We start from the raw sequence: 24,692 nt of genomic DNA, 5'->3' as shown, positions 1-24,692 counted from the left end.
CAAATTGCGTGCTACACATTTGACATGCACTCCAGATCCGGTCTTGTGTCCAAATGATAACCTCAGTTTAGAGGAATAGATCTTCACATTACAAAGTCAGGACTTCATTGATTGAAATGCGCATCATGTTTTCTTTAATTCAATCTTCATGATTATGTTGCTCCCACTGAGCTCAACCCCTCGAAAATGTTTCCTGCCTTCCGTGATGTCATCACGTGTATAAAGTCAGCTGAAATAAGTATATCAGTACATCGTGGTATACACTGCCATGACCAAACGCATCACATCAGCCAGATTAAGGTTTCATTCGAATACAAGTCCATACCTTTCATTTAATTCCTCTAAATCATGAAACATTTTCCACAAAGCAATTATAATGGTCATCATATTCGTGAATGAAAAAGGCTCAGAGGTTTTATTCTGTGATATTGTTTATTTTGTTACTATGAGTTGGGACATTATCCCAAATTAGATGCATAAAACCAGGCATTGTGATGCTTAGTTCAACTGACTTTACCACTGATTGCATAGAGAAAGGCAAGAGAGTTCTTCAGATCTAAATCAAGTTCACAATTCTTTCATCTCCAACAAAATATATATACAATGAAACATTGAATACACACAATGACACGAAATCAGTATAACAATTAAAAAAAACACAAGGAAATGTGAACAAAGATACAAATATCACATTTTGTAAGTTTTATGGCAAATTTCAATACAAAGTTGTACAAAGGACGGGACCTGCTAAAAAGCAGGTCTTGTCCATAGTATATGTAGTCTCCTCATTGAAAAAAAAAATCAGTCAATTGCAAAACTAAAACAAAAAAACTGGGCAAAATACCTGAGAGAAAGTAAAGAGACACAGAATAGTACGCACACATACATACACACACACACACACACACACACACACACACACACACACACATATATATATATATATATATATATATATATACATACACACATTGACAAGTTTACGCGAGGCAGCTCACTTGTAAAAGAAAGAGAAAATATAAGATAAGTGAGGGAGGTTGCACTTACACTTAGTGAGTGGAGGGAGAAAAAGGAGAAAAATATATTTAAACTATTAAAACTCTGCGATATATATTTTGATCAACGTAGATCTATCAATATCAGTAGAGGTTAATATGGATGCAGGGAACATTTCTTAACACCTGTCTTATCATGAGCTCCCTCGTGGAGACTTATATTATGAGCTCCCTCTAGGAGACATATCTAATGACAATGTTTGATCTCTTTAAGATCTATCATTGTCTAATTTCATGTCAGTATTATTTATTCTATAGGGTCCCACCTTTTTCTCTTTCTTCTTTTCTTCACATCAACAACAACAACATATGTCGTAAGCTCACTAATTCCACTATAAAACATGAAAATATAGGATTGCAAAGAAGGTTGTCTTAAAACATCTAAAAATATGACCATATAAAGAGACCACAGAGTATTCTGATACCCAAAACAGTAATGCAATTAATGATCATGAGATGTTTTTCACAAAATTATCTCTTTAGATATTAATCTGATACAGTGAAAGTAGGAAAAAATAAGGAGCACTTTTAATGTATCATTGTAGATCGATTTTTTTTTTCAAATTAACATTTACAAGCATCATTTTGAAAGGCTATGTACACAATAAAAGTGCAAAGATGGACTTTCTATTTGTTAGTTTTCCCAAAGACTTAAACTATTTGGAAAGTTCAACTTCCTTAGGGAAAACTGTTACTGGGTTCATGATATTCACTTGCAATTGTTCCTTCAGCTTATAGAACAGGTCTTGCGTATTGCTCAAGTTGATGCTGTATGAAATCAGAGTAAGCAGATACGAATGGCCAAATTAAAGAAAATAAAAGAGAAAGAGAGTGGCAAGTGAAGTTACTCCTTAAATGGAAAATAACAGAAGACATAATTTCTTCATCTTGGAAAACTGGAATATACATTATGCAATGCGCAAAACTACAGACTATAGCTTGATCAACAGAGCCATGCGTATCCAATGTCTACAAACCGAAAGCTTACTAGCACCGCATGCACGTGTGCACTCGCTTTATACACACTGTACTGTCAGGACTCCGTTGTAGTGGACGGGGATATCCCGCATGCTATTAATAGATTTGATTCATCACGCAATGCGTTGCGCGGACAATCGGTGATGGCAAAGTAAACGCGATGTCCCCGAGGATGCCACACGATATAAAAGGAGAGGAACATCGCGGGAACCGTGAATTAGGTGATCCGAGTATCCTCTCGGATCACCTATTGTATCTGTACGGATTCTTTCTTCTTTAGGTGATCCGAGTATCCTTTTCTTTATTTTTCTTTCTTTCTACTACTTTCTGTGCAATAGATGAACAACAACAATGGTTATCAATCCCATATTTTGCACATGTTTAGTTCATGTCACGTACATTATTTCATAAAATAACAACTACTTGATCAGACACCATCTTGGGTATGTAAATTAGGGTCAAAGGTCATAAATGTTTCATCCTGTATCTTAGTGAATACATGTCCTATCTCTCCCATATTTTGCACACGCAAAGACCATATTACAAGAATCATTTCACAAAATAACTACTTTTTGCTCAGATGCCATCATGTCTGTGCAAAGTGGGGTCAAAGGTCATATGTACTTCTTTCTGTATCTTCGTTATGACGTTTTATCTCTATGGGAGGGAATTCTTTTATATGTGAAAATTGACATGATTGTCTTTATCGAGCACTAGCTCACCCTTTAGTGAATTTCTCCCAGGTTTTGATATGTTGTAGCTGAGACTGTGCGCTATCGAATGTGTGCCTTCGTTTCTTCATACAATGTCGGGATCATGTTAAAAAACTTGGTTGAAATTAAAGCTTATCTTCGATGTATCGAGATATTTCTTTCCTTCTGCAACTTTCTTTGCAATAACTCAAGAAAAACAGCCCCTATCACCCTCATACTTAGCAGATGTTTAGTTCATGTCACGTCCATTATTTCATAGAATTACAACGACTTGATCGGACAACATCTTGGGTATGTAAATTAGGGTCAAAGGTCATAACTGTTTCATCCTGTTTCTTGGTGAATACCTGTCCTATCTTTCCCATATTTTGCACACGTATAGACGATGTCGCAAGAATCATTTCACAAAATAACCACTTTTTGCTCAGATGCCATCTTGGGAGAGTAAAGGTGGGTCAAAGGTCATATGTATTTGTTGCTGTATCTTCGTTATCTAGTGTATACAGAATTTAGTACTAAGGATGGCAGATATGACTCCCTTTTCTAAATGAGAATCCAAACATCACACGGCCAATCTCTCTGAATACAGATGAAACCTGTATGGTCATGCGTATTGCGATCAGGACTCGAATCATTGATTTAAAAAAAAAATCGGATCACCTTAATTTGTCAGTGATGACAAATTACAATCTCTAGTTAGGTGATCCGAGTATCCTTCGGATCACCTATTGTATCTGTACGGATTCTTTATTTATTTCTGGACAAAAGTTGTGCAGCGATTAGCTCAGAAAGTGCTGCTCCTATCAATTTCAAAATTATACCATATATGTATCATGTCACAAAGACGACAGATCTAATAAAATCATAGTGATCAGTCGACCGTGACGTCACTATGACGTCATTACATGAAAACACATTCTCATTCATATCTCATTAATGGACTAGAATTTTTCAATGAAATTTACGTCACATATATTTCAAGTCAAGCGGATTTTACCCATATTCTCAAAAATCATCTATACCCTAAGACGTGCGCGTACGCGCGCGTTGAAATATTTGTATGCTCCAATCGAGCTCAAATTTTTTTTTTGCATCCGTTTCAGACCATTTGCAGCATTTTTTGAAAAATTGAAAAAATTGGACGGACGCGTACGCGCGCGCGCATATACGCAAGCACAGCTCATATGCAATATAAATTTCCCGGTTTTTCACACGGATCGGATGTTTGAAATGTCAAGGAATAATTCTACCAAGTTTCAAGTCAATCTGACTCAATATGACGTCATACGGGCCCGTCAAAGTTGAAATTCCGCGCGCGCGTCAATAGCGATATACAGTGCAACTATGCCAAAAAACCGCCAATTTTAAATCCGATTTTACTCGTCAGGATGGACGGTGACCCCCCATTTTCTTTACATATTCTGGAAGCTGATGAGTTGTACATGTCATTTCATGCTGTGGCAATGCTGGCAAAATTATTAAAATATATCAAATTTCTTAATAAAGTAAACAAAGCAAATTTTCAAAATGACGTCATCAAATTTCAAGTTCATTCGAGCGTATCTCACTAATCCTTTGCCAATTTTCACCCAGATTTCAGTATGTTGTAGCTTATTTAATGCTCTTTCAAACGTAAAATTGCAAAATTTTGATTGGATGACGGCATCACCTCGTAAAAATGGATTGAAAGTAATCTTGTCAAATTTGACCAGTTTACGTGTTATCTCTATGGGAATGCAGTTTTTCTGGAAATGAAAATTGACATGACTATCTTTATCGAGCACTAGCTCCCTTACCCTTCGGTAAATTTCTTCCAGATTTTAATATGTTGTAGCTGAGACTTAACGCTACCGTAATTGTGCCCTTCGTTGTTTCATACGATGTCAGGTTCACGTCAAAAATTTTGGTTTAAATTAAAGCTTATCTTCGATGTATTGAGATATTTCTTTCTTTCTGCAACTTTCTTTGCAATAACTCAAGAAAAACAGCCTCTATCACCCCCATATTTTGCACATGTTTAGTTCATGTCACGTTCATTATTTCCTAAAATAACAACTACTTGATCGGACATCATCTTGGGTATGTAAATAAGGGTCGAAGGTCATAGATGTTTCATCATGTATCTTGTTGAATACATGTCCTATCGTTCCCATATTTTGCACACGCAAAGACCAAGTTACAAGGATCATTTCACAAAATAACCACTTTTTGCTCAGATGCCATCTTGTCTGTGCAAATTGGGGTCAAATTCATATGTACTTCTTTCTGTATCTTCGTTATGACGTGTTATCTATATGGGAGGGAATTTTTTTAATGTGAAAATTGACATGGTTGTCTTTATCGAGCACTAGCTCACTTACCCTTCGGTGAATTTCTCCCAGATTTTAGTATGTTGTAGCTAAGACTTTGCGCTATCGCCAGTGTGCCTTCGTTTTTTCATACAATGTCGGGATCACGTTAAAAAACTTGGTTGAAATTAAAGCTTATCTTCTATGTATTTAGATATTTCTTTCATTCTGCAACTTTCTTTGCAATAACTTAAGAAAAACAGCCCCTATCACCCCCATATTTTGCACATGTTAAGTTCATGTCACGTACATTATTTCATAAAATAACAACTACTTGATCGGACACCATCTTGGTTATGTAATTTAGGGTCAAAGGTCATAAATGTTTCATCTTGTATCTTGGTGAATACCTGTCCTATCTTTCCCATATTTTGCACACGTATAGACGATGTCGCGAGAATCATTTCACAAAATAACCACTTTTTCCTCAGATGCCATTTTGGGAGTGTAAAGGTGGGTCAAAGGTCATATGTATTTGTTGCTGTATCATCGTTATCTAGTGTATACAGAATTAGTACCAAAGATGGCAGACATGACTTACTTTTCTAAATGAGAATCCAAACATCACACGGCCAATGTCTCTAAACACAAATGAAACCTGTATGGTCATGCCTATTGCGATCAGGACTCGAATCATTGATTTAAAAAAAATCGGATCACCTTAATTTGTCAGTAATGACAAATTACAATCTCTAGTTAGGTGATCCGAGTATCCTCTCGGATCACCTTCTGTATCTGTACTGATTCTTTATTAGGTGATCCGAGTATCCTTCGGATCACCTTCTGTATCTGTACGGATTCTTTCTTCTTCTTTCTTTCTTTATTTCTCCGCAAAAGTTGTGCAGAGGTTAGCTCAGAAAGTCCGCTGCCTATCAATTTCAAAATTATACCATGTATGCATCATGTCCCAAAGACGACAAATCTAATGTATCATTGTGATCAGTGGACCGTGACGTCACTATGACGTCATTATATGAAAACACATTCTCAATCATATCTCATTAATGGAATGAAATTTTTCAATGAAATTTACGTCACATATATTTCAAATTATGCGCATTCTACTCATGTTCTCAAAATTCATATTTTCTCTTAAAACGTGCGCGTACGCGCGCGTTGAAATATTTGTATGCTCCAATCGAGCTCAAAATTTTTTTGCACACGTTTCAGACCATTTGGAGCATTTTTTGAAAAATTGAAAAAATCGGACGGACGCGTACGCGCGCGCGCATATACGCACGCACAGCTCATGTGCAATTGAAATTTCCAGTTTTTTCACTTTGATCGGATGTCTGAAATGTTAAGGAATATTTATACCAAGTTTCAAATCAATCCGACTCAATATGACGTCATACGGGCCCGTCAAAGTTGAAATTCCGCGCGCGCGTCAATGGCGATATACAGTGCAACTATGCCAAAAAACTGCCAATTTTAAATCCGATTTTACTCGTCAGGATGGACGGTGACCCCCCATTTTCTGTACATATTTTGAAAGCTGATGAGTTGTACATGTCATTTCATGGGGTGGCAATGCTGACAAAATGATTAAAAGATATCAAATTTCTTAATAAAGTAAAAAAAGTAAATTTTCAAAATGACGTCATCAAATTTCAAGTTCATTCGAGCATATCTCACTAGTCCTTAGTCAATTTTCACCCAGATTTCAGTATGATGTAGCTTATTTAATGTTCTTTCAAACATAGAATTACAATATTTTGATTGGATAACGGTATCACCTCGTAAAAATGGATTAAAAGTAATCTTGTCAAATTTGACCAGTTTACGTGTTATCTCTATGGGAGTGCAGTTTTTCTGGAAATGAAAATTGACATGACTATCTTTATCGAGCACTAGCTCACTTAAGCTTCGGTAAATTTCTCCCAGATTTTAATATGTTGTAGCTGAGACTTTACGCTACCGTAAGTGTGCCCTTCGTTTTTTCATACGATGTCAAAATCACGTCAAAAAATTGGGTTGAAATTCAGGCTTATCTTCGATGTATTGAGATATTTCTTTCTTTCTGCAACTTTCTTTGCAATAACTCAAGAAAAACGGCCTCTATCACTTCTATATTTTGCACATGTTTAGTTCATGTCACGTGAATTATTTCATAAAATAACAGCTACTTGATCGGACACCATCTTGGGTATGTAAATTAGGGTCAAAGGTCATAGGTGTTTCACCCTGTATCTTAGTGAATACATGTCTTATCTTTCCCATATTTTGCACACGCAAAGACCATGTTACAAGGATCATTTCACAAAATAATCACTTTTTACTCAGATGCCATCTTGTCTGTGCAAATTGAGGTCAAAGGTCATATGTACTTCTTTTTGTATCTTCGTTATGACGTGTTATCTCTATGGGAGGGAATTTTCTTTAATGTGAAAATTGACATGATTGTCTTTATCGAGCACTAGCTCACTTACCCTTCGGTGAATTTCTCCCAGATTTTAATATATTGTAGCTGAGACTTTGCGCTATCGTTTCATTTCCTTCGTTTTTTCATACGATGTCGGAATTACGATAAAAAATTGGTTGAAATTAAAGCTTATCTTCTATGTATTGAGATATTTCTTTCTTTCTGCAACTTTCTTTGCAATAACTCAAGAAAAACATGCCCTATCACCCCCATATTTTGCACATGTTTAGTTCATGTCTCGTACATTATTTCATAAAATAACAACTACTAGATCGGACAACATCTTGGGTATGTAAATTAGGGTCAAAGGTCATAAATGTTTCATCTTGTATCTTAGTGAATACCTGTCCTATCTTTCCCATATTTTCCACACGTATAGACGATGTCGCGAGAATCATTTCACAAAATAACCACTATTTCATCAGATGCAATCTTGGGAGTGCAAAGGTGGGTCAAAGGTCATATGTATTCATTGCTGTATCTTCGTTATTCAGTGTATACAGAATTTGGTACCAAAGATGGCAGATATGACTCCCTTTTCTAAATGAGAATGCAAACATCACACGGCCAATGTCTCTAAACACAGATGAAACTTGTATGGTCATGCCTATTGCGATCAGGACTCGAATCATTGATAAAAAAAAATCGGATCACCTTAATTTGTCAGTGATGACAAATTACAATCTCTAGTTCATTTTGGCCTCGGGCCCTCACTTTTCACAAGATAGGAATACTACATAGGGTGTAACTATTTTACCCCTCCCCCCCCCCCCCCCCCCCTTTTTAGGTGATCCGAGTATCCTCTCGGATCACCTTCTGTATCTGTACGGATTCTTTGTTTTTCTTCTTCTTCTTCTTTATTTCTCCTCAAAAGTTGTGCAGAGGTTAGCTCAGAAAGTGCATTGCCTCTCAATGTCAGACTTATACCATATATGTATCATGTCGCAAAGACGACAGCGCAAGTAAAATCATAGTGATCAGTCGACCGTGACGTCACTATGACGTCATTATATGAAAACACATTTTCATGCATATCTAATTAATGGAATGGAATAATTCAATGAAATTTACGTCACATATATTTCAAGTCAAGCGCATTCTACTCATATTCTCAAAATTCATTTTTATCTCAAAACGCGCGCGTACGCGCGCGTTGAAATATTTGTATGCTCAAATCGAGCTCAAATTTTTTTTGCACACGTTTCAGACCATTTGGAGCATTTTTTGAAAAATTGAAAAAATTGGACGGACGCGTACGCGCGCGCACATATACGCACGCACAGCTAATATGAAATAGAAATTTTCAATTTTTTCACACGGATCGGATGTCCGAAATTTCAAGGAATATTTCTACCAAGTTTCAAGTCGATCCGACTCAATATGACGTCATACGGGCCCGTCAAATTCAAAATTCCGCGCGTGCGTCAATGGGGATACACAGTGCAACTATGCCAAAAAACCGCCAATTTTAAATCGGATTTTACTCGTCAGGATGGACGGTGACCCCCCATTTTCTTTACATATTCTGAAAGGTGATGAGTTGTACATGTAATTTCATGGGCTGGCTATGCTGATAAAATGATTAAAAGATATCAAATTTCTTGATAAAGTAAAAAAAGTAAATTTTCAAAATGACGTCATCAAATTTCAAGTTTACTCGAGCGTATCTCACTAATCCTTTGCCAATTTTCACCCAAATTTCAATATGTTGTAGCTTATGAAATGCTCTTTCATAAATGTTTTAAACAATTTTGATTTGATGACGATATCACCTCGAAAAAATGGATTGAAGGTAACCTTGTCAAATTTGACCAGTTTACGTGTAATCTCTATGGGAGTGCAATTTTTATGGAAATGAAAATTGACATGACTATCTTTATCGAGCACTAGCTCACTTATGCTTCAGTTAATTTCTCTAAGATTTTAATATGTTGTAGCGGAGACTTTGGGCTATCGTAAGTGTGCCCTTCGTTTTTTCATACGTTGTCGGGATCACGTAAAAAAACTTGGTTGAAATTAAAGTTTATCTTCGATGTATTGAAATATTTCTTTCTTTTTGCAACTTTCTTTGCAATAACTCAAGAAAAACAGCCCCTATCACCTTCATATTTTGCACATGTTTAGTTCATGTCACGAAAATTATTTCATAAAATTACAACTACTTGATCAGACGCCATCTTGGGTATGCAAATTAGGGTCAAAGGTCATAGATGTTTCATCCTGTATCTTGGTGAATACATGTCCTATTTTTCCCATATTTTGCACACGTAAAGACCATGTTACAGGGATCATTTCATAAAATAACCACTTTTTGCTCAGATGCCATCTTGTCTGTGCAAAATGGGGTCAAATGTCATATGTACTTCTTTTTCTATCTTTGCTATGACGTGTTATCTCTATGGGAGGGAATTTTTTAGATGTGAAAATTGACATGACTCTCTTTATCGAGCACTATCTTACTTATGCTTCGGTGAATTTCTCTCAGATTTTAATATGTTGTAGCTGAGACTTTGCAGTATCAGGACTCGAATCATTGATTAAAAAAAAGATCGGATCACCTTAATTTGTCAGTGATGACAAATTACAATCTCTAGTTCTTCTTTCTTTGTTTCTTTCTTTATTTCTCCTCAAAAGTTGTGCAGAGGTTAGCTCAGAAAGTGCTATGCCTATCAAGTTCAAACTTATACCATGTATGTATCGTGTCCCAAAGACGACAGATCAAGTAAAATCATTGTGATCAGTTGACCGTGACGTCACTATGACGTCATTATATGAAAACACATTCTCAATCATATCTCATTAATGGGATGGAATTTTTAAATGAAATTTACGTCACATATATTTCAAGTCAAGCGAATTCTATTCATATTGTCAAAATTTATATTTTCTCTTAAAACGTGCGCGTACGCGCGCGTTGAAATATTTGTATGCTCCAATCAAGCCCAACATTTTTTTGCACACGTTTCAGACCATTTAGAGCATTTTTTGAAAAAATGAAAAAATCGGACGGACGCGTACGCGCGCGCATATACGCACGCACAGCTCATATGCAATCGAAATTTCCCATTTTTTTCACTGTGATCAGATGTCTGAAATGTGAAGGAATATTTCTACCAAGTTTCAAGTCCATCCGACTCAATATGACGTCATACGGGCCCGTCAAAGTTGAAATTCCGCGCGCGCGTCAATGGCGATAGACAGTGCAACTATGCCAAAAAACCGCAAATCTTAAATCCGATTTTACTCGTCAGGATGGACGGTGACCCCCCATTTCCTTTACATATTCTGAAAGCTGATGAGTTGTATATGTCATTTCATGGGTTGGCGATGCTGAAAAAATGATTAAAAGATATCAAATTTCTTAATAAAGTAAAAAAAGTAAATTTTCAAAATGACGTCATCAAATTTCAAGTTTACTCGAGCGTATCTCACTTATCCTTTGCCAATTTTCACCCAAATTTCAATATGTTGTAGCTTATGAAATGCTCTTTCATAAATTAAATACACAATTTTCATTAGATGACGACATCACCTCGAAAAAATGGATTGAAGGTAACCTTGTCAAATTTGACCAGTTTACGTGTAATCTCTATGGGAGTGCAATTTTTATGGAAATGAAAATTGACATGACTATCTTTATCGAGCACTAGCTCACTTATGCTTTAGTGAATTTCTCTAAGGTTTTAATATGTTGTAGCTGAGACGTAGGGCTATCGTAAGTGTGCCCTTTGTTTTTTCATACGTTGTCGGGATCACGTGAAAAAACTTGGTTGAAATTAAAGTTTATCTTCGATGTATTGAGATATTCCTTTCTTTTTGCAACTTTATGTGCAATAACTCAAGAAAAACATACCCTATCACCACCATATTTTGCACATGTTTAGTTCATGTCACGAACATTATTTCATAAAATAACAACTACTTGATCAGACGCCATCTTGGGTATGTAAATTAGGGTCAAAGGTCATAAATGTTTCATCCTGTATCTTGGTGAATACATGACCTATCTTTCCCATATTTTGCACACGTAAAATCCATGTTACAGGGATCATTTCATAAAATAACCACTTTTTGCTCAGATGCCATCTTGTCTGTGCAAAGTGGGGTCAAAGGTCATATGTACTTCTTTTTCTATGTTCGCTATGACGTGTTATCTCTATGGGAGGGAATTTTTTAGATGTGAAAATTGACATGACTCTCTTTATCGAGCACTATCTTACTTATGCTTCGGTGAATTTCTCTCAGATTTTGATATGTTGTAGCTGAGACTTTGCAGTATCAGGACTCGAATCATTGATAAAAAAAATCGGATCACCTTAATTTGTCAGTGATGACAAATTACAATCTCTAGTTAGGTGATCCGAGTATCCTCTCGGATCACCTTCTGTATCTGTACGGAATCTTTCTTTCTTTGTTTCTGGACAAAATTTGTGCAGAGGTTAGCTCAGAAAGTGCATTGCCTTTCATTGTCAAACTTATACCATATATGTATCGTCTCCCAAAGACGGCAATCGAACTAAAATCATGGTGATCAGTCGACCGTGACGTCACTATGACGTCATTATATGAAAACACATTCTCAATCATATCTCATTAATGGAATGGAGTTTTTCAATGAAATTTACGTCACATATATTTCAGGTCAAGTGCATTCTACTCATATTCTCAAAATTCATCTATACCTTAAAACGTGCGCGTACGCGCGCGTTGAAATATTTGTATGCTCAAATCGAGCTCAATTTTTTTTTGCACACGTTTCAGACCATTTGGAGCATTTTTTGAAAAATTGAAAAATTTGGACGGACGCGTACGCGCGCGCTCATATACGCACGCACAGCTCATATGCAATAGAAATTTCCCGTTTTTTTACACTTATCGGCTGCCTGAAATGTCAAGGAATATGTCTACCAAGTTTCAAGTCAATCCGACTCAATATGACGTCATACGGGCCCGTCAAAGTTGAAATTCCGCGCGCGCGTCAATGGCGATATACAGTGCAACTATGCCAAAAAAAATGACAATTTTAAATCCGATTTTACTCGTCAGGATGGACGGTGACCCCCCATTTTCTGTACACATTTTGAAAGCTGATGAGTTGTACATGTCATTTCATGGGGTGGCAATGCTGACAAAATGATCAAAAGATATCAAATTTCTTAATAAAGTAAAAAAAGTAAATTTTCAAAATGACGTCATCAAATTTCAAGTTCATTCGGGCGTATCTCACGAGTCTTCTGTCAATTTTCACCCAGATTTCAGTATGATGTAGCTTATTTAATATTCTTTCAAACATAAAATTACAACATTTTGATTGGATAACGGTATCACCTCGTAAAAATGGATTGAAAGTAATCTTGCCAAATTTGACCAGTTTACGTGTTATCTCTATGGGAGTGCAGTTTTTCTGGAAATGAAAATTGACATGACTATCTTTATCGAGCACTAGCTCACTTAAGCTTCGGTAAATTTCTCCCAGATTTTAATATGTTGTAGCTGAGACTTTAGGCTACCGTAAGTGTTCCCCTTGTTTTTTCATACGATGTCAGAATCACGTCAAAAAATTGGGTTGAAATTCAGGCTCATCTCTGATGTATTGAGATATTTCTTTCTTTCCGCAAATTTCTTTGCAATAACTCAAGACAAACGGCCTCTATCACTTCCATATTTTGCACATGTTTAGTTCATGTCATGTGAATTATTTCATAAAATAACAACTAATTGATCGGACACCATCTTGGGTATGTAAATTAGGGTCAAAGGTCATAAGTGTTTCACCCTGTATCTTAGTGAATACATGTCCTATCTTTCCCACATTTTGCACACGCAAAGACCATGTTACAAGAATCATTTCACAAAATAACTACTTTTTACTCAGTTGCCATCTTGTCTGTGCAAATTGAGGTCAAAGGTCATATGTACTTCTTTTTGTATCTTCGTTATGACGTGTTATCTCTATGGGAGGGAATTTTTTTAAATGTGAAAATTGACATGATTGTCTTTATCGAGCACTAGCTCACTTACCCTTCGGTGAATTTCTCCCAGATTTTTATATGTTGTAGCTGAGACTTTGCGCTATCGTTACGTTAACCTTCGTTTTTTCATACGATGTCAGGATTACGATAAAAAACTTGGTTGAAATTAAAGCTTATCTTCTATGTATTGAGATATTTCTTTCTTTCTGCAACTTTCTTTGCAATAACTCAAGACAAACACGCCCTATCACCCCCATATTTTGCACATGTTTAGTTCATGTCACGTACATTATTTCATAAAATAACAACTACTTGATCGGACGCCATCTTGGGTATTTAAACTAGGGTCAAAGGTCATAAGTGTTTCACCCTGTATCTTAGTGAATACATGTCCTATCTTTCCCATATTTTGCACACGCAAAGACCATGTTACAAGGATCATTTCACAAAATAACCACTTTTTACTCAGATGCCATCTTGTCTGTGCAAATTGAGGTCAAAGGTCATATGTACTTCTTTTTGTATCTTCGTTATGACGTGTTATCTCTATGGGAGGGAATTTTTTTTAAATGTGAAAATTGACATGATTGTCTTTATCGAGCACTAGCTCACTTACCCTTCAGTGAAGTTCTCCAAGATTTTAATATGTTGTAGCTGAGACTTTGCGCTATCGTTATGTGCCCTTAGTTTTTTTATACGATGTCGGAATTACGATAAAAAACTTGGTTGAAATTAAAGCTTATCTTCTATGTATTGAGATATTTCTTTCTTTCTGCAACTTTCTTTGCAATAACTCAAGAAAAACACGCCCTATCACCCCCATATTTTGCACATGTTTAGTTCATGGCTCGTACATTATTTCATAAAATAACAACTACTAGATCGGACAACATCTTTGGTATGTAAATTAGGGTCAAAGGTCATATATGTTTCATCTTGTATCTTAGTGAATACCTGTGATTTTTCCTGTCCTATCTTTCCCATATTTTCCACACGTATAGACGATGTCGAGAGAATCATTTCACAAAATAACCACTATTTCATCAGATGCAATCTTGGGAGTGCAAAGGTGGGTCAAAGGTCATATGTACTTGTTGCTGTTTCTTCGTTATAGTGTATACAGAATTTGGTACCTAACATGGCAGATATGACTCCCTTTGCTTAATGAGAATGCAAACATCACACGGCCAATGTCTCTAAACACAGATGAAACTTGTATGGTCATGCCTATTGCGATCAGGACTCGAATCATTGATAAAAAAAATCGGATCACCTTAATTTGTCAGTGATGACAAATTACAATCTCTAGTTAGGTGATCCGAGTATCCTCTCGGATCACCTTCTGTATCTGTACTGATTAGGTGATCCGAGTATCCTCTCGGATCACCTATTGTATCTGTACGGATTCTTTCTTCTTCTTCTTCTTCTTTATTTCTTTCTCCTCAAATCTTGTGCAGCGGTTAACTCAAAAAGTCCCCCACCTATCACTTTCAAACTTATACCATGTATGTATCATGTCCTAAGGACGACAGATCTAGTGTATCAATGTGATCAGTTGACCGTGACGTCATTATGACGTCATTATCTGAAATCACGTTTACATCAATATCTCATTAATGGAACGGAATTTTTGAATGAAATTAAGATATCATATAGTTCAAGTCAAGGTCTATTGATATATTTCATAAAATTTGGTCACGTTCATACTAAACGAGCGCGTACGCGCGCGTTGAAATTTAAACATGCTCTAATCAACCTCAAAATTGTTTTGCACACGTTTCAGGTCATTTACAGCATTTAAAAAAAAATCGACGGACGCGTACGCGCGCGCGCATATACGCACGCACAGCTCATATGCAATAGAAATTTCCCGTTTTATCGCACGGATCGAATGTCTGAAATGTCAAGGAATATTTCTACCAAGTTTCAAGTCGATCCGACTCAATATGACGTCATACGGGCCAATCAAAGTTTAAATTCCGCGCGCGCGTCAATGGCGATATACAGTGCAACTATGCCAAAAAACCGCCAATTTTAAATCCGATTTTACTCGTCAGGATGGACGGTGACCCCCCATTTTCTTTACATATTTTGAAAGCTGATGAGTTGTACATGTCATTTCATGGGGTGGTAATGCTGACAAAATGATCAAAAGATATCAAATTTCTTAATAAAGTAAAAAAAGTGAATTTTCAAAATGACGTCATCAAATTTCAAGTTTATTCGAGCATATCTCACTAGTCCTTTGTCAATTTTCACCCAGATTTCAGTATGTTGTAGCTTATTTAATGTTCTTTCAAACATAAAATTACAAAATTTTGATTGAATAATGGTATCACCTCGTAAAAATGGATTGAAAGTAACCTTGTCAAATTTGACCAGTTTACGTGTTATCTCTATGGGAGTGCAGTTTTTCTGGAAATGAAAATTGACATGACTATCTTTATCGAGCACTAGCTCACTTACTCTTCAGTAAATTTCTCCCAGATTTTGATATGTTGTAGCTGAGACTTTACGCTACCGTAAGTGTGCCCTTCGTTTTTTCATACGATGTCGGAATCACGTCAAAAATTTCGGTTGAAATTCAAGCTTATCTTCGATGTATTGAGATATTTCTTTCTTTCTGCAACTTTCTTTGCAATAGCTCAAGAAAAACACGCCCTATCATTTCTATATTTTGCACATGTTTAGTTCATGTCACGTACATTATTTCATAAAATAACAACTACTTGATCGGACACCTTCTTGGGTATGTAAATTAGGGTCAAAGGTCATAAGTGTTTCATCCTGTATCTTAGTGAATACATGTCTTATCTTTCCCATATTTTGCAAACGCAAAGACCATGTTACAAGGACCATTTCACAAAATAACCACTTTTTACTCAGATGCCATCTTGTCTGTGCAAATTGAGGTCAAAGGTCATATGTACTTCTTTTTGTTTCTTCGTTATGACGTGTTATCTCTATGGGAGGGAATTTTTTTAAATGTGAAAATTGACATGATTGTCTTTATCGAGCACTAGCTCACATACCCTTCGGTGAATTTCTCCCAGATTTTAATATGTTGTAGCTGAGACTTTGCGCTATCGTTAAATTTCATTTTGTTATTTCATACGATGTCGGGATCACGATAAAAAACTTGGTTGAAATTAAAGCTTATCTTCTATGTATTGAGATATTTCTTTCTTTCTGCAACTTTCTTTGCAATAACTCAAGAAAAACACGCCCTATCACCCCCATATTCTGCACATGTTTAGTTCATGTCACGTACATTGTTTCATAAAATAACAACTACTTGATCGGACAACATCTTGGGTATGTAAATTAGGGTCAAAGGTCATAAATGTTTCATCTTGTATCTTGGCGAATACCTGTCCTATCTTTCCCATATTTTGCACACGTATAGACGATGTCGCAAGAATCATTTCACAAAATAACCACTTTTTCCTCAGATGCCATCTTGGGAGTGTAAAGGTGGGTCAAAGGTCGTATGTATTTGTTGTTGTATCTTCGTTATCTAGTGTATACGGAATTTGGTACCAAAGATGGCAGATATGACTCCCTTTTCTAAACGAGAATTCAAACATCACACGGCCAACGTTTTTAACAACAGACGAAACCTGTATGGTCATGCCTATTGCGATCAGGACTCGAATCATTGATGAAAAAAAAATCGGATCACCTTAATTTGTCAGTAATGACAAATTACAATCTCTAGTTCTTTATTCTTCTTTCTTTGTTTCTTTCTTTATTTCTCCTCAAAAGTTGTGCAGAGGTTAGCTCAGAAAGTGCTATGCCTATCAAGTTCAAACTTATACCATGTATGTATCGTGTCCCAAAGACGACAGATCAAGTAAAATCATTATGATCAGTTGACCGTGACGTCACTATGACGTCATTATATGAAAACACATTCTCAATCATATCTCATTAATGGGATGGAATTTTTAAATGAAATTTACGTCACATATATTTCAAGTCAAGCGAATTCTATTCATATTGTCAAAATTTATATTTTCTCTTAAAACGTGCGCGTACGCGCGCGTTGAAATATTTGTATGCTCCAATCAAGCCCAAAATTTTTTTGCACACGTTTCAGACCATTTAGAGCATTTTTTGAAAAAATGAAAAAATCGGACGGACGCGTACGCGCGCGCGCATATACGCACGCACAGCTCATATGCAATAGAAATTTCCCATTTTTTTCACTGTGATCAGATGTCTGAAATGTGAAGGAATATTTCTACCAAGTTTCAAGTCAATCCGACTCAATATGACGTCATACGGGCCCGTCAAAGTTGAAATTCCGCGCGCGCGTCAATGGCGATAGACAGTGCAACTATGCCAAAAAACCGCAAATCTTAAATCCGATTTTACTCGTCAGGATGGACGGTGACCCCCCATTTCCTTTACATATTCTGAAAGCTGATGAGTTGTATATGTCATTTCATGGGTTGGCGATGCTAAAAAAATGATTAAAAGATATCAAATTTCTTAATAAAGTAAAAAAAGTAAATTTTCAAAATGACGTCATCAAATTTCAAGTTTACTCGAGCGTATCTCACTTATCCTTTGCCAATTTTCACCCAAATTTCAATATGTTGTAGCTTATGAAATGCTCTTTCATAAATTAAATACACAATTTTCATTAGATGACGACATCACCTCGAAAAAATGGATTGAAGGTAACCTTGTCAAATTTGACCAGTTTACGTGTAATCTCTATGGGAGTGCAATTTTTATGGAAATGAAAATTGACATGACTATCTTTATCGAGCACTAGCTCACTTATGCTTTAGTGAATTTCTCTAAGGTTTTAATATGTTGTAGCTGAGACGTAGGGCTATCGTAAGTGTGCCCTTTGTTTTTTCATACGTTGTCGGGATCACGTGAAAAAACTTGGTTGAAATTAAAGTTTATCTTCGATGTATTGAGATATTCCTTTCTTTTTGCAACTTTATGTGCAATAACTCAAGAAAAACATACCCTATCACCACCATATTTTGCACATGTTTAGTTCATGTCACGAACATTATTTCATAAAATAACAACTACTTGATCAGACGCCATCTTGGGTATGTAAATTAGGGTCAAAGGTCATAAATGTTTCATCCTGTATCTTGGTGAATACATGACCTATCTTTCCCATATTTTGCACACGTAAAATCCATGTTACAGGGATCATTTCATAAAATAACCACTTTTTGCTCAGATGCCATCTTGTCTGTGCAAAGTGGGGTCAAAGGTCATATGTACTTCTTTTTCTATGTTCGCTATGACGTGTTATCTCTATGGGAGGGAATTTTTTAGATGTGAAAATTGACATGACTCTCTTTATCGAGCACTATCTTACTTATGCTTCGGTGAATTTCTCTCAGATTTTGATATGTTGTAGCTGAGACTTTGCAGTATCAGGACTCGAATCATTGATAAAAAAAATCGGATCACCTTAATTTGTCAGTGATGACAAATTACAATCTCTAGTTTAGATGTGAAAATTGACATGACTCTCTTTATCGAGCACTATCTTACTTATGCTTCGGTGAATTTCTCTCAGATTTTAATATGTTGTAGCTGAGACTTTGCAGTATCAGGACTCGAATCATTGATTAAAAAAAAGATCGGATCACCTTAATTTGTCAGTGATGACAAATTACAATCTCTAGTCTTCTTCTTCTTTCTTTATTTCTCCCCAAAAGTTGTGCAGAGGTTAGCTCAGAAAGTGCTATGCCTATCAAGTTCAAACTTATACCATGTATGTATCGTGTCCCAAAGACGGCAATCGAACTAAAATCAAAGTGATCAGTCGACCTTGACGTCACTATGACGTCATTATATGAAAACACATTCTCAATCATATCTCATTAATGGAATGAAGTTTTTCAATGAAATTCACGTCACATTTATTTCAAGTTTTGCGCATTCTACTCATATTCTCAAAATTCACATTTTCTCTTGATACGTGCGCGTACGCGCGCGTTGAAATAGTTGTATGCTCAAATCGAGCTCAAACTTTTTTTGCATACGTTTCAGACCATTTGGAGCATTTTTTGAAGAATTGATAAAATCGGACGGACGCGTACGCGCGCGCACATATACGCACGCACAGCTCATATGCAATAGAAATTTTCAGTTTTTTCACACGGATCGGATGTCCGAAATGTCAAGGAATATTTCTATCAAGTTTCAAGTCGATCCGACTCAATATGACGTCATACGGGCCCGTCAAATTCAAAATTCCGCGCGTGCGTCAATAGGGATACACAGTGCAACTATGCCAAAAAACCGCCAAATTTAAATCGGATTTTACTCGTCAGGATGGACGGTGACCCCCCATTTTCTTGATATATTCTAAAAGCTGATGAGTTGTACATGTCATTTCATAGGTTGGCGATACTGAAAAAAATGATTACAAGATATCAAATTTCTTAATAAAGTAAACAAAGTAAATTTTCAAAATGACGTCATCAAATTTCAAATTCACTCGAGCGTATCTCACTTAAATTTCGCCAATTTTCACCCAGATTTCAGTATGTTGTAGCTTATGAAATGTTCTTTCATTAATATTAAACAACATTTTGATTGGATAACGTCATCACCTCGTAAAAATGGATTGAAAGTATCCTTGTAAAATTTGACCAGTTTACGTGTTATCTCTATGGGAGAGCAGTTTTTCTGGCAGAGAAAATTGACATGACTATCTTTTTCGAGCACTAGCTCACTTATGCTTCGGTGAATTTTTCCCAGATTTTAGTATGTTGTAGCTGAGACTTTGAGCTATCGTTAGTGTGCCCTCCATTTTTTCATACGACGTCGGCATCACGTCGAAAAACTTGGTTGAAAAATTGCATGTGGCTTCGATGCAGCGTCATTTTGCTTAATACACAGGGCCTATGGAGCATGAAATAGGTCATTGCATAGCGCATCCGACTCGTAATCCTAAGGTCCCTGGTTCGATGCTCACCCCTGCCAGTTTCGTTTTTTTAATTTTTTTTAAACACTTTTTTTTTCTTCCTTTTTCTTTAGTTAGTCTGAATCTCCTTTCCTAACTTTATCTTTTTCTGATTTTTTCATGCTTTTCCTTCAAATTTCTATAAAAATAACATAATTTTTTCTTTATTTTTCTTTCTTTCTACTACTTTCTGTGCAATAGATAAACAATAACAATGGCTATTAATCCCATATTTTGCACATGTTTTGTTCATGTCACGTATATTATTTCATAAAATAACAATTACTTGATCGGACACCATCTTGGGTATGTAAATTAGGGTCAAAGGTCATAAATGTTCCATCCTGTATCTTGGTGAATACATGTCCTATCTCTCCCATATTTTGCACACGCAAAAACCATGTTACAAGAATCATTTCACAAAATAACGACTTTTTGCTCAGATGCCATCATGTCTGTGCAAAGTGGGGTCAAAGGTCATATATTCTTCTTTCTGTATCTTCATTATGACGTGTTATCTCTATGGGAGTGCAGTTTTTCTGCAAATGAAATTTGACATGACTATCTTTTTCGAGCACTAGCTCACTTATGCTTCGGTGAAATGCTCCCAGATCTTAATATGTTGTAGCTGAGACTTTGGGCTATCGTATTTTACCCTTCGTTTTTTCATACAATGTCGGGATCACGTTAAAAAACTTGGTTGAAATTAAAGCTTATCTTCAATGTATTGAGATATGTCTTTCTTTCTGCAACTTTCTTTGCAATAACTCAAGAAAAACAGCGTCTATCACCCTCAAAGTTTGCACATGTTTAGTTCATGTCACGTACATTATTTCATAAAATAACAACTTCTTAGTCAGACACCATCTTGGGTATGTAAATTAGGGTCAAAGGTCATAAATGTTTCATTCTGTATCTTAGTGAATACATGTCCTATCTCTTCCATATTTTGCACACGCAAAGACCATGTTACAAGAATCGTTTTACGAAATAACCACTTTTTGCTTAGATGCCATCCTGGCTGTGCAAAGTGGGGTCAATGGTCAAATATACTTCATTCTGTGTCTTCGTTACAGTGTATACGGAATTTGGTACCAAAGATGGCAGGTCAGACTCGCTTTTGTAAATGAGATTCCAAATATCACACGGCGAATGTCCCTAAACACACATGAAACCTGTATGGTCATGCCTAAATTATGTATTTGTTGCTGAATCTTCGTTATCTAGTGTATACAGAATTTGGTACCAAAGATGACAGATATGACTCCCTTTTTTAAATGAGAATCCAAACATCACACGGCCAAAGTCTCTAAACACAGATGAAACCTGTATGGTCATGCCTATAGCGATCAGACCTCGAATCATTGATTAAAAAAAATCGGATCACCTTAATTTGTCAGTAATGACAAATTACAATCTCTAGTTAGGTGATCCGAGTATCCTCTCGGATCACCTATTGTATCTGTACGGATTCTTTCTTCTTCTTCTTCTTCTTCTTTCTTTATTTCTCCCCAAAAGTTGTGCAGAGGTTAGCTCAGAAAGTACTCTGCCTATCAATTTCAAACTTATACCATGTATGTGTCGTGTCCCAAAGACGGCAATCGAACTAAAATCAAAGTGATCAGTCGACTGTGACGTCACTATGACGTCATTATATGAAAACACATTTTCAGTCATATCTCATTAATGGAATGAAGTTTTTCAATGAAATTTACGTCACATATATTTCAAGTTATGCGCATTCTACTCATATTCTCAAAATTCACATTTTCTCTTGGTACGTGCGCGTACGCGCGCGTTGAAATATTTGTATGCTCAAATCGAGCTCAAATTTTTTTTCACACGTTTCAGACCATTTGGAGCATTTTTTGAAAAATTGAAAAAATCGGACGGACGCGTACGCGCGCGCGCATATACGCACGCACAGCTTATATGCAATTGAAATTTCCCGTTTTTTCACACGTATCGGCTGCCTGAAATGTCAAGGAATATTTCTACCAAGTTTCAAGTCAATCCGACTCAATATGACGTCATACGGGCCCGTCAAAGTTGAAATTCCGCGCGCGCGTCAATGGCGATATACAGTACAACTATGCCAAAAACTGCCAATTTTAAATCCGATTTTACTCGTCAGGATGGACGGTGACCCCCCATTTTCTATACATATTTTGAAAATTGATGAGTTGTACATGTCATTTCATGGGTTGGCAACGCTGACAAAATGATTAAAAGATATCAAATTTCTTAATAAAGTAAAAAAAGTAAATTTTCAAAATGACGTCATCAAATTTCAAGTTCATTCGAGCGTATCTCACTAGTCCTTTGTCAATTTTCACCCAGATTTCAGTATGATGTAGCTTATTTAATGTTCATTCAAACATAAAATTACAGTGTTCTGATTGGATAACGGTATCACATCGTAAAAATGGATTAAAAGTAATCTTGTCAAATTTGACCAGTTTACGTGTTATCTCTATGGGAGTGCAGTTTTTCTGGAAATGAAAATTGACATGACTATCTTTATCGAGCACTAGCTCACTTAAGCTTCGGTAAATTTCTCCCAGATTTTAATATGTTGTAGCTGAGACTTCACGCTACCGTAAGTGTGCCCTTTGTTTTTTCATACGATGTCAAAATCACGTCAAAAAATTGGGTTGAAATTCAGGCTTATCTTCGATGTATTGAGATATTTCTTTCTTTCTGCAACTTTCTTTGCAATAACTCAAGAAAAACGGCCTCTATCACTTCTATATTTTGCACATGTTTAGTTCATGTCACGTGAATTATTTCATAAAATAACAGCTACTTGATCGGACACCATCTTGGGTATGTAAATTAGGGTCAAAGGTCATTAAGTGTTTCACCCTGTATCTTAGTGAATACATGTCTTATCTTTCCCATATTTTGCACACGCAAAGACCATGTTACAAGGATCATTTCACAAAATAATCACTTTTTACTCAGATGCCATCTTGTCTGTGCAAATTGAGGTCAAAGGTCATATGTACTTCTTTTTGTATCTTCGTTATGACGTGTTATCTCTATGGGAGGGAATTTTCTTTAATGTGAAAATTGACATGATTGTCTTTATCGAGCACTAGCTCACTTACCCTTCGGTGAATTTCTCCCAGATTTTAATATATTGTAGCTGAGACTTTGCGCTATCGTTTCATTTCCTTCGTTTTTTCATACGATGTCGGAATTACGATAAAAAATTGGTTGAAATTAAAGCTTATCTTCTATGTATTGAGATATTTCTTTCTTTCTGCAACTTTCTTTGCAATAACTCAAGAAAAACACGCCCTATCACCCCCATATTTTGCACATGTTTAGTTCATGTCTCGTACATTATTTCATAAAATAACAACTACTAGATCGGACAACATCTTGGGTAAATAAATTAGGGTCAAAGGTCATAAATGTTTCATCTTGTATCTTAGTGAATACCTGTCCTATCTTTCCCATATTTTTCACACGTATAGACGATGTCGCGAGAATCATTTCACAAAATAACCACTATTTCATCAGATGCAATCTTGGGAGTGCAAAGGTGGGTCAAAGGTCATATGTATTCATTGCTGTATCTTCGTTATTCAGTGTATACAGAATTTGGTACCAAAGATGGCAGATATGACTCCCTTTTCTAAATGAGAATGCAAACATCACACGGCCAATGTCTCTAAACACAGATGAAACTTGTATGGTCATGCCTATTGCGATCAGGACTCGAATCATTGATAAAAAAAAATCGGATCACCTTAATTTGTCAGTGATGACAAATTACAATCTCTAGTTAGGTGATCCGAGTATCCTCTCGGATCACCTTCTGTATCTGTACGGAATCTTTCTTTGTGTGTTTCTGGACAAAATTTGTGCAGAGGTTAGCTCAGAAAGTGCATTGCCTATCAATATCAAACTTATACCATATATGTATCGTGTCGCAAAGACGTTAATCGAACTAAAATCAAAGTGATCAGGCGACCTTGACGTCACTATGACGTCATTATATGAAAACACATTTTCAGTCATATCTCATTAATGGAATGGAGTTTTTCAATAAAATTTACGTCACATATATTTCAGGTCAAGCGCATTCTACTCATATTCTCAAAATTCATCAATATCTTAAAACGTGCGCGTACGCGCGCGTTGAAATATTTGTATGCTCAAATCGAGCTCAAATTTTTTTTGAACACGTTTCAGACCATTTGGAGCATTTTTTGAAAAAATGAAAAAATTGGACGGACGCGTA

The sequence above is a fragment of the Diadema antillarum genome, unplaced genomic scaffold, assembly GCF_040938485.1.
Source record: "Diadema antillarum isolate AM-2024a unplaced genomic scaffold, OU_Dant_1.0 seq00000731_RagTag, whole genome shotgun sequence".
Classification (NCBI taxonomy): Eukaryota; Metazoa; Echinodermata; class Echinoidea; order Diadematoida; family Diadematidae; genus Diadema; species Diadema antillarum.
This window is presented reverse-complemented; position numbering follows the sequence as displayed.